Raw genomic sequence first — 12,921 nt, 5'->3', positions numbered from 1 at the left:
TGTTTTTTTTACAAAGTGCCTACCTGTAGATTTTGGCCTCTAGCTCATCCGGCATCTAGGGAAACCTACCAAACCTGTGCATTTTTGAAAACTAGAGACCTAGGGGAATCCAAGTTGGGGTGACTTGTGGGGTTCTGACCAGGTTCTGTTACCCAGAATACTTTGTAAACCTCAAAATTTATCTAAAAAAACACGTTTTCCTCACATTTCGATGACAGAAAGTTCTAGAATCTGAGAGGAGCCACAAATTTCCTTCCACCCAGCGTTCCCCCAAGTCTCCTGACAAAAATGATACCTCACTTGTGTGGGTAGGCCTAGCGCCCGTGACAGGAAATGCCCCAAAACACAACGTGGACACATCCCATTTTTCTACAGAAAACAGGGGTGTTTTTTGCAAAGTGCCTACCTGTAGATTTTGGCCTCTAGCTCAGCCGGCACCTAGGGAAACCTACCACACCTGTGTATTTTTGAAAACTAGAGTCCTAGGGGAATCCACGATGGGGTGACTTGTGGGGCTCTCACCAGGTTCTGTTACCCAGAATCTTTGCAAACCTCAAAATGTGGCTAAAAAAAACGTTTTCCTCACATTTCGGTGACAGAAAGTTCTGGAATCTGAGAGGAGCCACAAATTTCCTTCCACCCAGCGTTCCCCAAAGTCTCCTGATAAAAATTATACCTCACTTGTGTGGGTAGGACTAGCACCCGCAACAGAAAATGCCACAAAACACAACGTGGACACATCCCATTTTTCGACAGAAAACAGAGGTGTTTTTTGCAAAGTGCCTACCTGTAGATTTTGGCCTCTAGCTCTGCCAGCACCTAGGGAAACAAACCATACATGTGCATTTGTGAAAACTAGAGACCTAGGGAAATCCAAGATGGGGTGACTTGTGGGGCTCTGACCAGGTTCTGTTACCCAGAATCCTTTGCAAACCTCAAAATTTGGCTAAAAAAACACATTTTCCTCACATTTCGGTGACAAAGTTCTGGAATCTAAGAGGAGCCACAAATTTCCTTCCACCCAGAGTTCCCCCAAGTCTCCCGATAAAAATGATACCTCACTTGTGTGGGTAGGCCTAGCGCCTGTGAGAGGAAATGCCCCAAAACACAACGTGGACACATCCCATTTTCCGACAGAAAACAGAGGTGTTTTTTTTGCAAAGTGCCTACCTGTAGATTTTGGCCTCTAGCTCATCTGGCATCCAGGGAAACCTACCAAACCTGTGCATTTTTGAAAACTAGAGACCTAGGGAATCCAAGTTGGGGTGACTTGTGGGGCTCTGAGCAGGTTCTGTTAGCCAGAATACTTTGCAAACCTCAAAATTTGGCAAAAAAAAACACGTTTTCCTCACATTTCGATGACAGAAAGTTCTGGAATCTGAGAGGAGCCACAAATTTCCTTCCACCCAGCGTTCCCCCAAGTCTCCCGATAAAAATGATACCGCACTTGTGTGGGTAGGCCTAGCTCCCGCGACAGAAAATGCCCCAAAACACAACGTGGACACATCCCATTTTTTGACAGAAAACAGAGGTGTTTTTTGCAAAGTGTCTACATGTAGATTTTGGCCTCTAGCTCAGCCGGCACCTAGGGAAACCTACCAAACCTGTGCATTTTTGAAAACTAGAGACCTAGGGGAATCCAAGTTGGGGTGACTTGTGGGGCTCTGACCAGGTTCTGTTACCTAGAATACTTTGTAAACTTCAAAATTTGGTTAAAAAAAACACGTTTTCCTCACATTTCGATGACAGAAAGTTCTGGAATCTGAGAGGAGCCACAAATTTCCTTCCACCCAGCGTTCCCCCAAGTCTCCTGACAAAAATGATACCTCACTTGTGTGGGTAGGCCTAGCGCCCGTGACAGGAAATGCCCCAAAACACAAAGTGGACACATCCCATTTTTCGACAGAAAACAGAGGTGTTTTTTGCAAAGTGCCTACCTGTAGATTTTGGCCTCTAGCTCAGCCGGCACCTGGGGAAGCCTACCACACCTGTGTATTTTTGAAAACTAGAGTCCTAGGGGAATCCACGATGGGGTGACTTGTGGGGCTCTCACCAGGTTCTGTTACCCAGAATCTTTGCAAACCTCAAAATTTGGCTAAAAAAAACGTTTTCCTCACATTTCGGTGACAGAAAGTTCTGGAATCTGAGAGGAGCAACAATTTGCTTCCACCCAGCGTTCCCCAAAGTCTCCTGATAAAAATTATACCTCACTTGTGTGGGTAGGACTAGCACCCGCAACAGAAAATGCCACAAAACACAACGTGGACACATCCCATTTTTCGACAGAAAACAGAGGTGTTTTTTGCAAAGTGCCTACCTGTAGATTTTGGCCTCTAGCTCTGCCAGCACCTAGGGAAACATACCATACATGTGCATTTGTGAAAACTAGAGACCTAGGGAAATCCAAGATGGGGTGACTTGTGGGGCTCTGACCAGGTTCTGTTACCCAGAATCCTTTGCAAACCTCAAAATTTGGCTAAAAAAACACATTTTCCTCACATTTCGGTGACAAAGTTCTGAAATCTGAGAGGAGCCACAAATTTCCTTCCACCCAGAGTTCCTCCAAGTCTCCCGATAAAAATTATACCTCACTTGTGTGGGTAGGCCTAGCGCCTGTGAGAGGAAATGCCCCAAAACACAACGTGGACACATCCCATTTTCCGACAGAAAACAGAGATGTTTTTTTTGCAAAGTGCCTACCTGTAGATTTTGGCCTCTAGCTCATCTGGCATCTAGGGAAACCTACCAAACCTGTGCATTTTTTAAAACTAGAGACCTAGGGGAATCCAAGTTGGGGTTACTTGTGGGGCTCTGAGCAGGTTCTGTTAGCCAGAATACTTTGCAAACCTCAAAATTTGGCTCAAAAAAACACGTTTTCCTCACATTTCGATGACGGAAAGTTCTGGAATCTGAGAGGAGCCACAAATTTCCTTCCACCCAGCGTTCCCCCAAGTCTCCCGATAAAAATGATACCTCACTTGTGTGGGTAGGCCTAGCGCCCGCGACAGAAAATGCCCCAAAACACAACGTGGACACATCCCATTTTTTGACAGAAAACAGAGGTGTTTTTTGCAAAGTGCCTACATGTAGATTTTGGCCTCTAGCTCAGCCGGCACCTAGGGAAACCTACCAAACCTGTACATTTTTTTAAACTAGAAACCGAGGGAAATCCAAGATGGGGTGACTTGTGGGGCTCTCACCAGGTTCTGTTACCCAGAATACTTTGTAAACCACAAAATTTGGCAAAAAAAAACACGTTTTCCTCACATTTCGATGACAGAAAGTTCTGGAATCTGAGAGGAGCCACAAATTTGCTTCCACCCAGAGTTCCCCCAAGTCTCCCGATAAAAATGATACCTCACTTGTGTGGGTAGGCCTAGCGCCTGTGAGAGGAAATGCCCCAAAACACAACATAGACACATCCCATTTTTCTACAGAAAACAGACGTGTTTTTTTTACAAAGTGCCTACCTGTAGATTTTGGCCTCTAGCTCATCCGGCATCTAGGGAAACCTACCAAACCTGTGCATTTTTGAAAATTAGAGACCTAGGGGAATCCAAGTTGGGGTGACTTGTGGGGCTCTGACCAGGTTCTGTTACCCAGAATACTTTGTAAACCTCAAAATTTGGCTAAAAAAAACACGTTTTCCTCACATTTCGATGACAGAAAGTTCTAGAATCTGAGAGGAGCCACAAATTTCCTTCCACCCAGCGTTCCCCCAAGTCTCCTGACAAAAATGATACCTCACTTGTGTGGGTAGGCCTAGCGCCCGTGACAGGAAATGCCCCAAAACACAACGTGGACACATCCCATTTTTCTACAGAAAACAGGGGTGTTTTTTGCAAAGTGCCTACCTGTAGATTTTGGCCTCTAGCTCAGCCGGCACCTAGGGAAACCTACCACACCTGTGTATTTTTGAAAACTAGAGTCCTAGGGGAATCCACGATGGGGTGACTTGTGGGGCTCTCACCAGGTTCTGTTACCCAGAATCTTTGCAAACCTCAAAATGTGGCTAAAAAAAACGTTTTCCTCACATTTCGGTGACAGAAAGTTCTGGAATCTGAGAGGAGCCGCAAATTTCCTTCCACCCAGCGTTCCCCAAAGTCTCCTGATAAAAATTATACCTCACTTGTGTGGGTAGGACTAGCACCCGCAACAGAAAATGCCACAAAACACAACGTGGACACATCCCATTTTTCGACAGAAAACAGAGGTGTTTTTTGCAAAGTGCCTACCTGTAGATTTTGGCCTCTAGCTCTGCCAGCACCTAGGGAAACATACCATACATGTGCATTTGTGAAAACTAGAGACCTAGGGAAATCCAAGATGGGGTGACTTGTGGGGCTCTGACCAGGTTCTGTTACCCAGAATCCTTTGCAAACCTCAAAATTTGGCTAAAAAAACACATTTTCCTCACATTTCGGTGACAAAGTTCTGAAATCTGAGAGGAGCCACAAATTTCCTTCCACCCAGAGTTCCTCCAAGTCTCCCGATAAAAATTATACCTCACTTGTGTGGGTAGGCCTAGCGCCTGTGAGAGGAAATGCCCCAAAACACAACGTGGACACATCCCATTTTCCGACAGAAAACAGAGATGTTTTTTTTGCAAAGTGCCTACCTGTAGATTTTGGCCTCTAGCTCATCTGGCATCTAGGGAAACCTACCAAACCTGTGCATTTTTTAAAACTAGAGACCTAGGGGAATCCAAGTTGGGGTTACTTGTGGGGCTCTGAGCAGGTTCTGTTAGCCAGAATACTTTGCAAACCTCAAAATTTGGCTAAAAAAAACACGTTTTCCTCACATTTCGATGACGGAAAGTTCTGGAATCTGAGAGGAGCCACAAATTTCCTTCCACCCAGCGTTCCCCCAAGTCTCCCGATAAAAATGATACCTCACTTGTGTGGGTAGGCCTAGCGCCCGCGACAGAAAATGCCCCAAAACACAACGTGGACACATCCCATTTTTTGACAGAAAACAGAGGTGTTTTTTGCAAAGTGCCTACATGTAGATTTTGGCCTCTAGCTCAGCCGGCACCTAGGGAAACCTACCAAACCTGTACATTTTTTTAAACTAGAAACCGAGGGAAATCCAAGATGGGGTGACTTGTGGGGCTCTCACCAGGTTCTGTTACCCAGAATACTTTGTAAACCACAAAATTTGGCAAAAAAAAAACACGTTTTCCTCACATTTCGATGACAGAAAGTTCTGGAATCTGAGAGGAGCCACAAATTTGCTTCCACCCAGAGTTCCCCCAAGTCTCCCGATAAAAATGATACCTCACTTGTGTGGGTAGGCCTAGCGCCTGTGAGAGGAAATGCCCCAAAACACAACATAGACACATCCCATTTTTCTACAGAAAACAGACGTGTTTTTTTTACAAAGTGCCTACCTGTAGATTTTGGCCTCTAGCTCATCCGGCATCTAGGGAAACCTACCAAACCTGTGCATTTTTGAAAACTAGAGACCTAGGGGAATCCAAGTTGGGGTGACTTGTGGGGCTCTGACCAGGTTCTGTTACCCAGAATACTTTGTAAACCTCAAAATTTGGCTAAAAAAAACACGTTTTCCTCACATTTCGATGACAGAAAGTTCTAGAATCTGAGAGGAGCCACAAATTTCCTTCCACCCAGCGTTCCCCCAAGTCTCCTGACAAAAATGATACCTCACTTGTGTGGGTAGGCCTAGCGCCCGTGACAGGAAATGCCCCAAAACACAACGTGGACACATCCCATTTTTCTACAGAAAACAGGGGTGTTTTTTGCAAAGTGCCTACCTGTAGATTTTGGCCTCTAGCTCAGCCGGCACCTAGGGAAACCTACCACACCTGTGTATTTTTGAAAACTAGAGTCCTAGGGGAATCCACGATGGGGTGACTTGTGGGGCTCTCACCAGGTTCTGTTACCCAGAATCTTTGCAAACCTCAAAATGTGGCTAAAAAAAACGTTTTCCTCACATTTCGGTGACAGAAAGTTCTGGAATCTGAGAGGAGCCGCAAATTTCCTTCCACCCAGCGTTCCCCAAAGTCTCCTGATAAAAATTATACCTCACTTGTGTGGGTAGGACTAGCACCCGCAACAGAAAATGCCACAAAACACAATGTGGACACATCCCATTTTTCGACAGAAAACAGAGGTGTTTTTTGCAAAGTGCCTACCTCTAGATTTTGGCCTCTAGCTCTGCCAGCACCTAGGGAAACAAACCATACATGTGCATTTGTGAAAACTAGAGACCTAGGGAAATCCAAGATGGGGTGACTTGTGGGGCTCTGACCAGGTTCTGTTACCCAGAATCCTTTGCAAACCTCACAATTTGGCTAAAAAAACACATTTTCCTCACATTTCGGTGACAAAGTTCTGGAATCTAAGAGGAGCCACAAATTTCCTTCCACCCAGAGTTCCCCCAAGTCTCCCGATAAAAATTATACCTCACTTGTGTGGGTAGGCCTGGCGCCTGTGAGAGGAAATGCCCCAAAACACAACGTGGACACATCCCATTTTCCGACAGAAAACAGAGGTGTTTTTTTTGCAAAGTGCCTACCTGTAGATTTTGGCCTCTAGCTCATCTGGCATCCAGGGAAACCTACCAAACCTGTGCATTTTTGAAAACTAGAGACCTAGGGGAATCCAAGTTGGGGTGACTTGTGGGGCTCTGAGCAGGTTCTGTTAGCCAGAATACTTTGCAAACCTCAAAATTTGGCAAAAAAAAACACGTTTTCCTCACATTTCGATGACAGAAAGTTCTGGAATCTGAGAGGAGCCACAAATTTCCTTCCACCCAGCGTTCCCCCAAGTCTCCCGATAAAAATGATACTGCACTTGTGTGGGTAGGCCTAGCGCCCGCGACAGAAAATGCCCCAAAACACAACGTGGACACATCCCATTTTTTGACAGAAAACAGAGGTGTTTTTTGCAAAGTGCCTACATGTAGATTTTGGCCTCTAGCTCAGCCGGCACCTAGGGAAACCTACCAAACCTGTGCATTTTTGAAAACTAGAGACCTAGGGGAATCCAAGTTGGGGTGACTTGTGGGGCTCTGACCAGGTTCTGTTACCTAGAATACTTTGTAAACTTCAAAATTTGGTTAAAAAAAACACGTTTTCCTCACATTTCGATGACAGAAAGTTCTGGAATCTGAGAGGAGCCACAAATTTCCTTCCACCCAGCGTTCCCCCAAGTCTCCTGACAAAAATGATACCTCACTTGTGTGGGTAGGCCTAGCGCCCGTGACAGGAAATGCCCCAAAACACAAAGTGGACACATCCCATTTTTCTACAGAAAACAGAGGTGTTTTTTGCAAAGTGCCTACCTGTAGATTTTGGCCTCTAGCTCAGCCGGCACCTGGGGAAGCCTACCACACCTGTGTATTTTTGAAAACTAGAGTCCTAGGGGAATCCACGATGGGGTGACTTGTGGGGCTCTCACCCGGTTCTGTTACCCAGAATCTTTGCAAACCTCAAAATTTGGCTAAAAAAAACGTTTTCCTCACATTTCGGTGACAGAAAGTTCTGGAATCTGAGAGGAGCAACAATTTGCTTCCACCCAGCGTTCCCCAAAGTCTCCTGATAAAAATTATACCTCACTTGTGTGGGTAGGACTAGCACCCGCAACAGAAAATGCCACAAAACAGAACGTGGACACATCCCATTTTTCGACAGAAAACAGAGGTGTTTTTTGCAAAGTGCCTACCTGTAGATTTTGGCCTCTAGCTCTGCCAGCACCTAGGGAAACATACCATACATGTGCATTTGTGAAAACTAGAGACCTAGGGAAATCCAAGATGGGGTGACTTGTGGGGCTCTGACCAGGTTCTGTTACCCAGAATCCTTTGCAAACCTCAAAATTTGGCTAAAAAAACACATTTTCCTCACATTTCGGTGACAAAGTTCTGAAATCTGAGAGGAGCCACAAATTTCCTTCCACCCAGAGTTCCCCCAAGTCTCCCGATAAAAATGATACCTCACTTGTGTGGGTAGGCCTAGCGCCTGTGAGAGGAAATGCCCCAAAACACAACGTGGACACATCCCATTTTCCGACAGAAAACAGAGATGTTTTTTTGCAAAGTGCCTACCTGTAGATTTTGGCCTCTAGCTCATCTGGCATCTAGGGAAACCTACCAAACCTGTGCATTTTTTAAAACTAGAGACCTAGGGGAATCCAAGTTGGGGTTACTTGTGGGGCTCTGAGCAGGTTCTGTTAGCCAGAATACTTTGCAAACCTCAAAATTTGGCTAAAAAAAACACGTTTTCCTCACATTTCGATGACGGAAAGTTCTGGAATCTGAGAGGAGCCACAAATTTCCTTCCACCCAGCGTTCCCCCAAGTCTCCCGATAAAAATGATACCTCACTTGTGTGGGTAGGCCTAGCGCCCGCGACAGAAAATGCCCCAAAACACAACGTGGACACATCCCATTTTTTGACAGAAAACAGAGGTGTTTTTTGCAAAGTGCCTACATGTAGATTTTGGCCTCTAGCTCAGCCGGCACCTAGGGAAACCTACCAAACCTGTGCATTTTTGAAAACTAGAGACCTAGGGGAATCCAAGTTGGGGTGACTTGTGGGGCTCTGACCAGGTTCTGTTACCCAGAATACTTTGTAAACCTCAAAATTTGGCTAAAAAAAACACGTTTTCCTCACATTTCGATGACAGAAGTTCTGGAATCTGAGAGGAGCCACAAATTTGCTTCCACCCAGCGTTCCCCCAAGTCTCCTGACAAAAATGATACCTCACTTGTGTGGGTAGGCCTAGCGCCCGTGACAGGAAATGCCCCAAAACACAACGTGGACACATCCCATTTTTCTACAGAAAACAGAGGTGTTTTTTTCCAAAGTGCCTACCTGTAGATTTTGGCCTCTAGCGCAGCCGGCACCTAGGGAAACCTACCAAACCTGTGCATTTTTGAAAACTAGAGACCTAGGGGAATCCAAGATGGGGTGACTTGTGGGGCTCTGACCAGGTTCTGTTACTCAGAATACTTTGCAAACCTCAAAATTTGGCAAAACAAAACACGTTTTCCTCACATTTCGATGACAGAAAAATCTGGAATCTGAGAGAAGCCACAAAGTTCCTTCCACCCAGCGTTCCCTCAAGTCTCCCGATAATAAAAATGATACCTCACTTGTGTGGGTAGGCCTAGCGCCCGCAACAGGAAATGCCCCAAAACACAACGTGGACACATCCCATTTTCCGACAGAAAACAGAGGTGTTTTTTTTACAAAGTGCCTACCTATAGATTTTGGCCTCTAGCTCATCCGGCATCTAGGGAAACCTACCAAACCTGTGCATTTTTGAAAACTAGAGACCTAGGGGAATCCAAGTTGGGGTGACTTGTGGGGCTCTGACCAGGTTCTGTTACCCAGAATACTTTGTAAACCTCAAAATTTGGCTAAAAAAAACACGTTTTACTCACATTTCGATGACAGAAAGTTCTAGAATCTGAGAGGAGCCACAAATTTCCTTCCACCCAGCGTTCCCCCAAGTCTCCTGACAAAAATGATACCTCACTTGTGTGGGTAGGCCTAGCGCCCGTGACAGGAAATGCCCCAAAACACAACGTGGACACATCCCATTTTTCTACAGAAAACAGAGGTGTTTTTTGCAAAGTGCCTACCTGTAGATTTTGGCCTCTAGCTCTGCCAGCACCTAGGGAAACAAACCATACATGTGCATTTGTGAAAACTAGAGACCTAGGGAAATCCAAGATGGGGTGACTTGTGGGGCTCTGACCAGGTTCTGTTACCCAGAATACTTTGCAAACCTCACAATTTGGCTAAAAAAACACATTTTCCTCACATTTCGGTGACAAAGTTCTGGAATCTAAGAGGAGCCACAAATTTCCTTCCACCCAGAGTTCCCCCAAGTCTCCCGATAAAAATGATACCTCACTTGTGTGGGTAGGCCTAGCGCCTGTGAGAGGAAATGCCCCAAAACACAACGTGGACACATCCCATTTTCCGACAGAAAACAGAGGTGTTTTTTTTGCAAAGTGCCTACCTGTAGATTTTGGCCTCTAGCTCATCTGGCATCCAGGGAAACCTACCAAACCTGTGCATTTTTGAAAACTAGAGACCTAGGGGAATCCAAGTTGGGGTGACTTGTGGGGCTCTGAGCAGGTTCTGTTAGCCAGAATACTTTGCAAACCTCAAAATGTGGCAAAAAAAAACATGTTTTCCTCACATTTCGATGACAGAAAGTTCTGGAATCTGAGAGGAGCCACAAATTTCCTTCCACCCAGCGTTCCCCCAAGTCTCCCGATAAAAATGATACCGCACTTGTGTGGGTAGGCCTAGCGCCCGCAACAGAAAATGCCCCAAAACACAACGTGGACACATCCCATTTTTTGACAGAAAACAGAGGTGTTTTTTGCAAAGTGTCTACATGTAGATTTTGGCCTCTAGCTCAGCCGGCACCTAGGGAAACCTACCAAACCTGTTCATTTTTGAAAACTAGAGACCTAGGGGAATCCAAGTTGGGGTGACTTGTGGGGCTCTGACCAGGTTCTGTTACCTAGAATACTTTGTAAACTTCAAAATTTGGTTAAAAAAAACACGTTTTCCTCACATTTCGATGACAGAAAGTTCTGGAATCTGAGAGGAGCCACAAATTTCCTTCCACCCAGCGTTCCCCCAAGTCTCCTGACAAAAATGATACCTCACTTGTGTGGGTAGGCCTAGCGCCCGTGACAGGAAATGCCCCAAAACACAAAGTGGACACATCCCATTTTTCTACAGAAAACAGAGGTGTTTTTTGCAAAGTGCCTACCTGTAGATTTTGGCCTCTAGCTCAGCCGGCACCTGGGGAAGCCTACCACACCTGTGTATTTTTGAAAACTAGAGTCCTAGGGGAATCCACGATGGGGTGACTTGTGGGGCTCTCACCAGGTTCTGTTACCCAGAATCTTTGCAAACCTCAAAATTTGGCTAAAAAAACACATTTTCCTCACATTTCGGTGACAAAGTTCTGAAATCTGAGAGGAGCCACAAATTTCCTTCCACCCAGAGTTCCCCCAAGTCTCCCGATAAAAATGATACCTCACTTGTGTGGGTAGGCCTAGCGCCTGTGAGAGGAAATGCCCCAAAACACAACGTGGACACATCCCATTTTCCGACAGAAAACAGAGATGTTTTTTTTGCAAAGTGCCTACCTGTAGATTTTGGCCTCTAGCTCATCTGGCATCTAGGGAAACCTACCAAACCTGTGCATTTTTTAAAACTAGAGACCTAGGGGAATCCAAGTTGGGGTTACTTGTGGGGCTCTGAGCAGGTTCTGTTAGCCAGAATGCTTTGCAAACCTCAAAATTTGGCTAAAAAAAACACGTTTTCCTCACATTTCGATGACGGAAAGTTCTGGAATCTGAGAGGAGCCACAAATTTCCTTCCACCCAGCGTTCCCCCAAGTCTCCCGATAAAAATGATACCTCACTTGTGTGGGTAGGCCTAGCGCCCGCGACAGAAAATGCCCCAAAACACAACGTGGACACATCCCATTTTTTGACAGAAAACAGAGGTGTTTTTTGCAAAGTGCCTACATGTAGATTTTGGCCTCTAGCTCAGCCGGCACCTAGGGAAACCTACCAAACCTGTGCATTTTTGAAAACTAGAGACCTAGGGGAATCCAAGTTGGGGTGACTTGTGGGGCTCTGACCAGGTTCTGTTACCCAGAATACTTTGTAAACCACAAAATTTGCCTAAAAAAAACACGTTTTCCTCACATTTCGATGACAGAAAGTTCTGGAATCTGAGAGGAGCCACAAATTTGCTTCCACCCAGAGTTCCCCCAAGTCTCCCGATAAAAATGATACCTCACTTGTGTGGGTAGGCCTAGCGCCTGTGAGAGGAAATGCCCCAAAACACAACGTGGACACATCCCATTTTCCGACAGAAAACAGAGGTGTTTTTTTTACAAAGTGCCTACCTGTAGATTTTGGCCTCTAGCTCATCCGGCATCTAGGGAAACCTACCAAACCTGTGCATTTTTGAAAACTAGAGACCTAGGGGAATCCAAGTTGGGGTGACTTGTGGGGTTCTGACCAGGTTCTGTTACCCAGAATACTTTGTAAACCTCAAAATTTATCTAAAAAAAACACGTTTTCCTCACATTTCGATGACAGAAAGTTCTAGAATCTGAGAGGAGCCACAAATTTCCTTCCACCCAGCGTTCCCCCAAGTCTCCTGACAAAAATGATACCTCACTTGTGTGGGTAGGCCTAGCGCCCGTGACAGGAAATGCCCCAAAACACAACGTGGACACATCCCATTTTTCTACAGAAAACAGGGGTGTTTTTTGCAAAGTGCCTACCTGTAGATTTTGGCCTCTAGCTCAGCCGGCACCTAGGGAAACCTACCACACCTGTGTATTTTTGAAAACTAGAGTCCTAGGGGAATCCACGATGGGGTGACTTGTGGGGCTCTCACCAGGTTCTGTTACCCAGAATCTTTGCAAACCTCAAAATGTGGCTAAAAAAAACGTTTTCCTCACATTTCGGTGACAGAAAGTTCTGGAATCTGAGAGGAGCCACAAATTTCCTTCCACCCAGCGTTCCCCAAAGTCTCCTGATAAAAATTATACCTCACTTGTGTGGGTAGGACTAGCACCCGCAACAGAAAATGCCACAAAACACAACGTGGACACATCCCATTTTTCGACAGAAAACAGAGGTGTTTTTTGCAAAGTGCCTACCTGTAGATTTTGGCCTCTAGCTCTGCCAGCACCTAGGGAAACAAACCATACATGTGCATTTGTGAAAACTAGAGACCTAGGGAAATCCAAGATGGGGTGACTTGTGGGGCTCTGACCAGGTTCTGTTACCCAGAATCCTTTGCAAACCTCAAAATTTGGCTAAAAAAACACATTTTCCTCACATTTCGGTGACAAAGTTCTGGAATCTAAGAGGAGCCACAAATTTCCTTCCACCCAGAGTTCCC

Source organism: Pleurodeles waltl, chromosome 2_2 (genome assembly GCF_031143425.1).
Source record: "Pleurodeles waltl isolate 20211129_DDA chromosome 2_2, aPleWal1.hap1.20221129, whole genome shotgun sequence".
In the NCBI taxonomy this organism is placed as follows: domain Eukaryota; kingdom Metazoa; phylum Chordata; class Amphibia; order Caudata; family Salamandridae; genus Pleurodeles; species Pleurodeles waltl.
The sequence above is the reverse complement of the archived record's forward strand: the minus strand, read 5'-3'. Positions refer to the sequence as shown.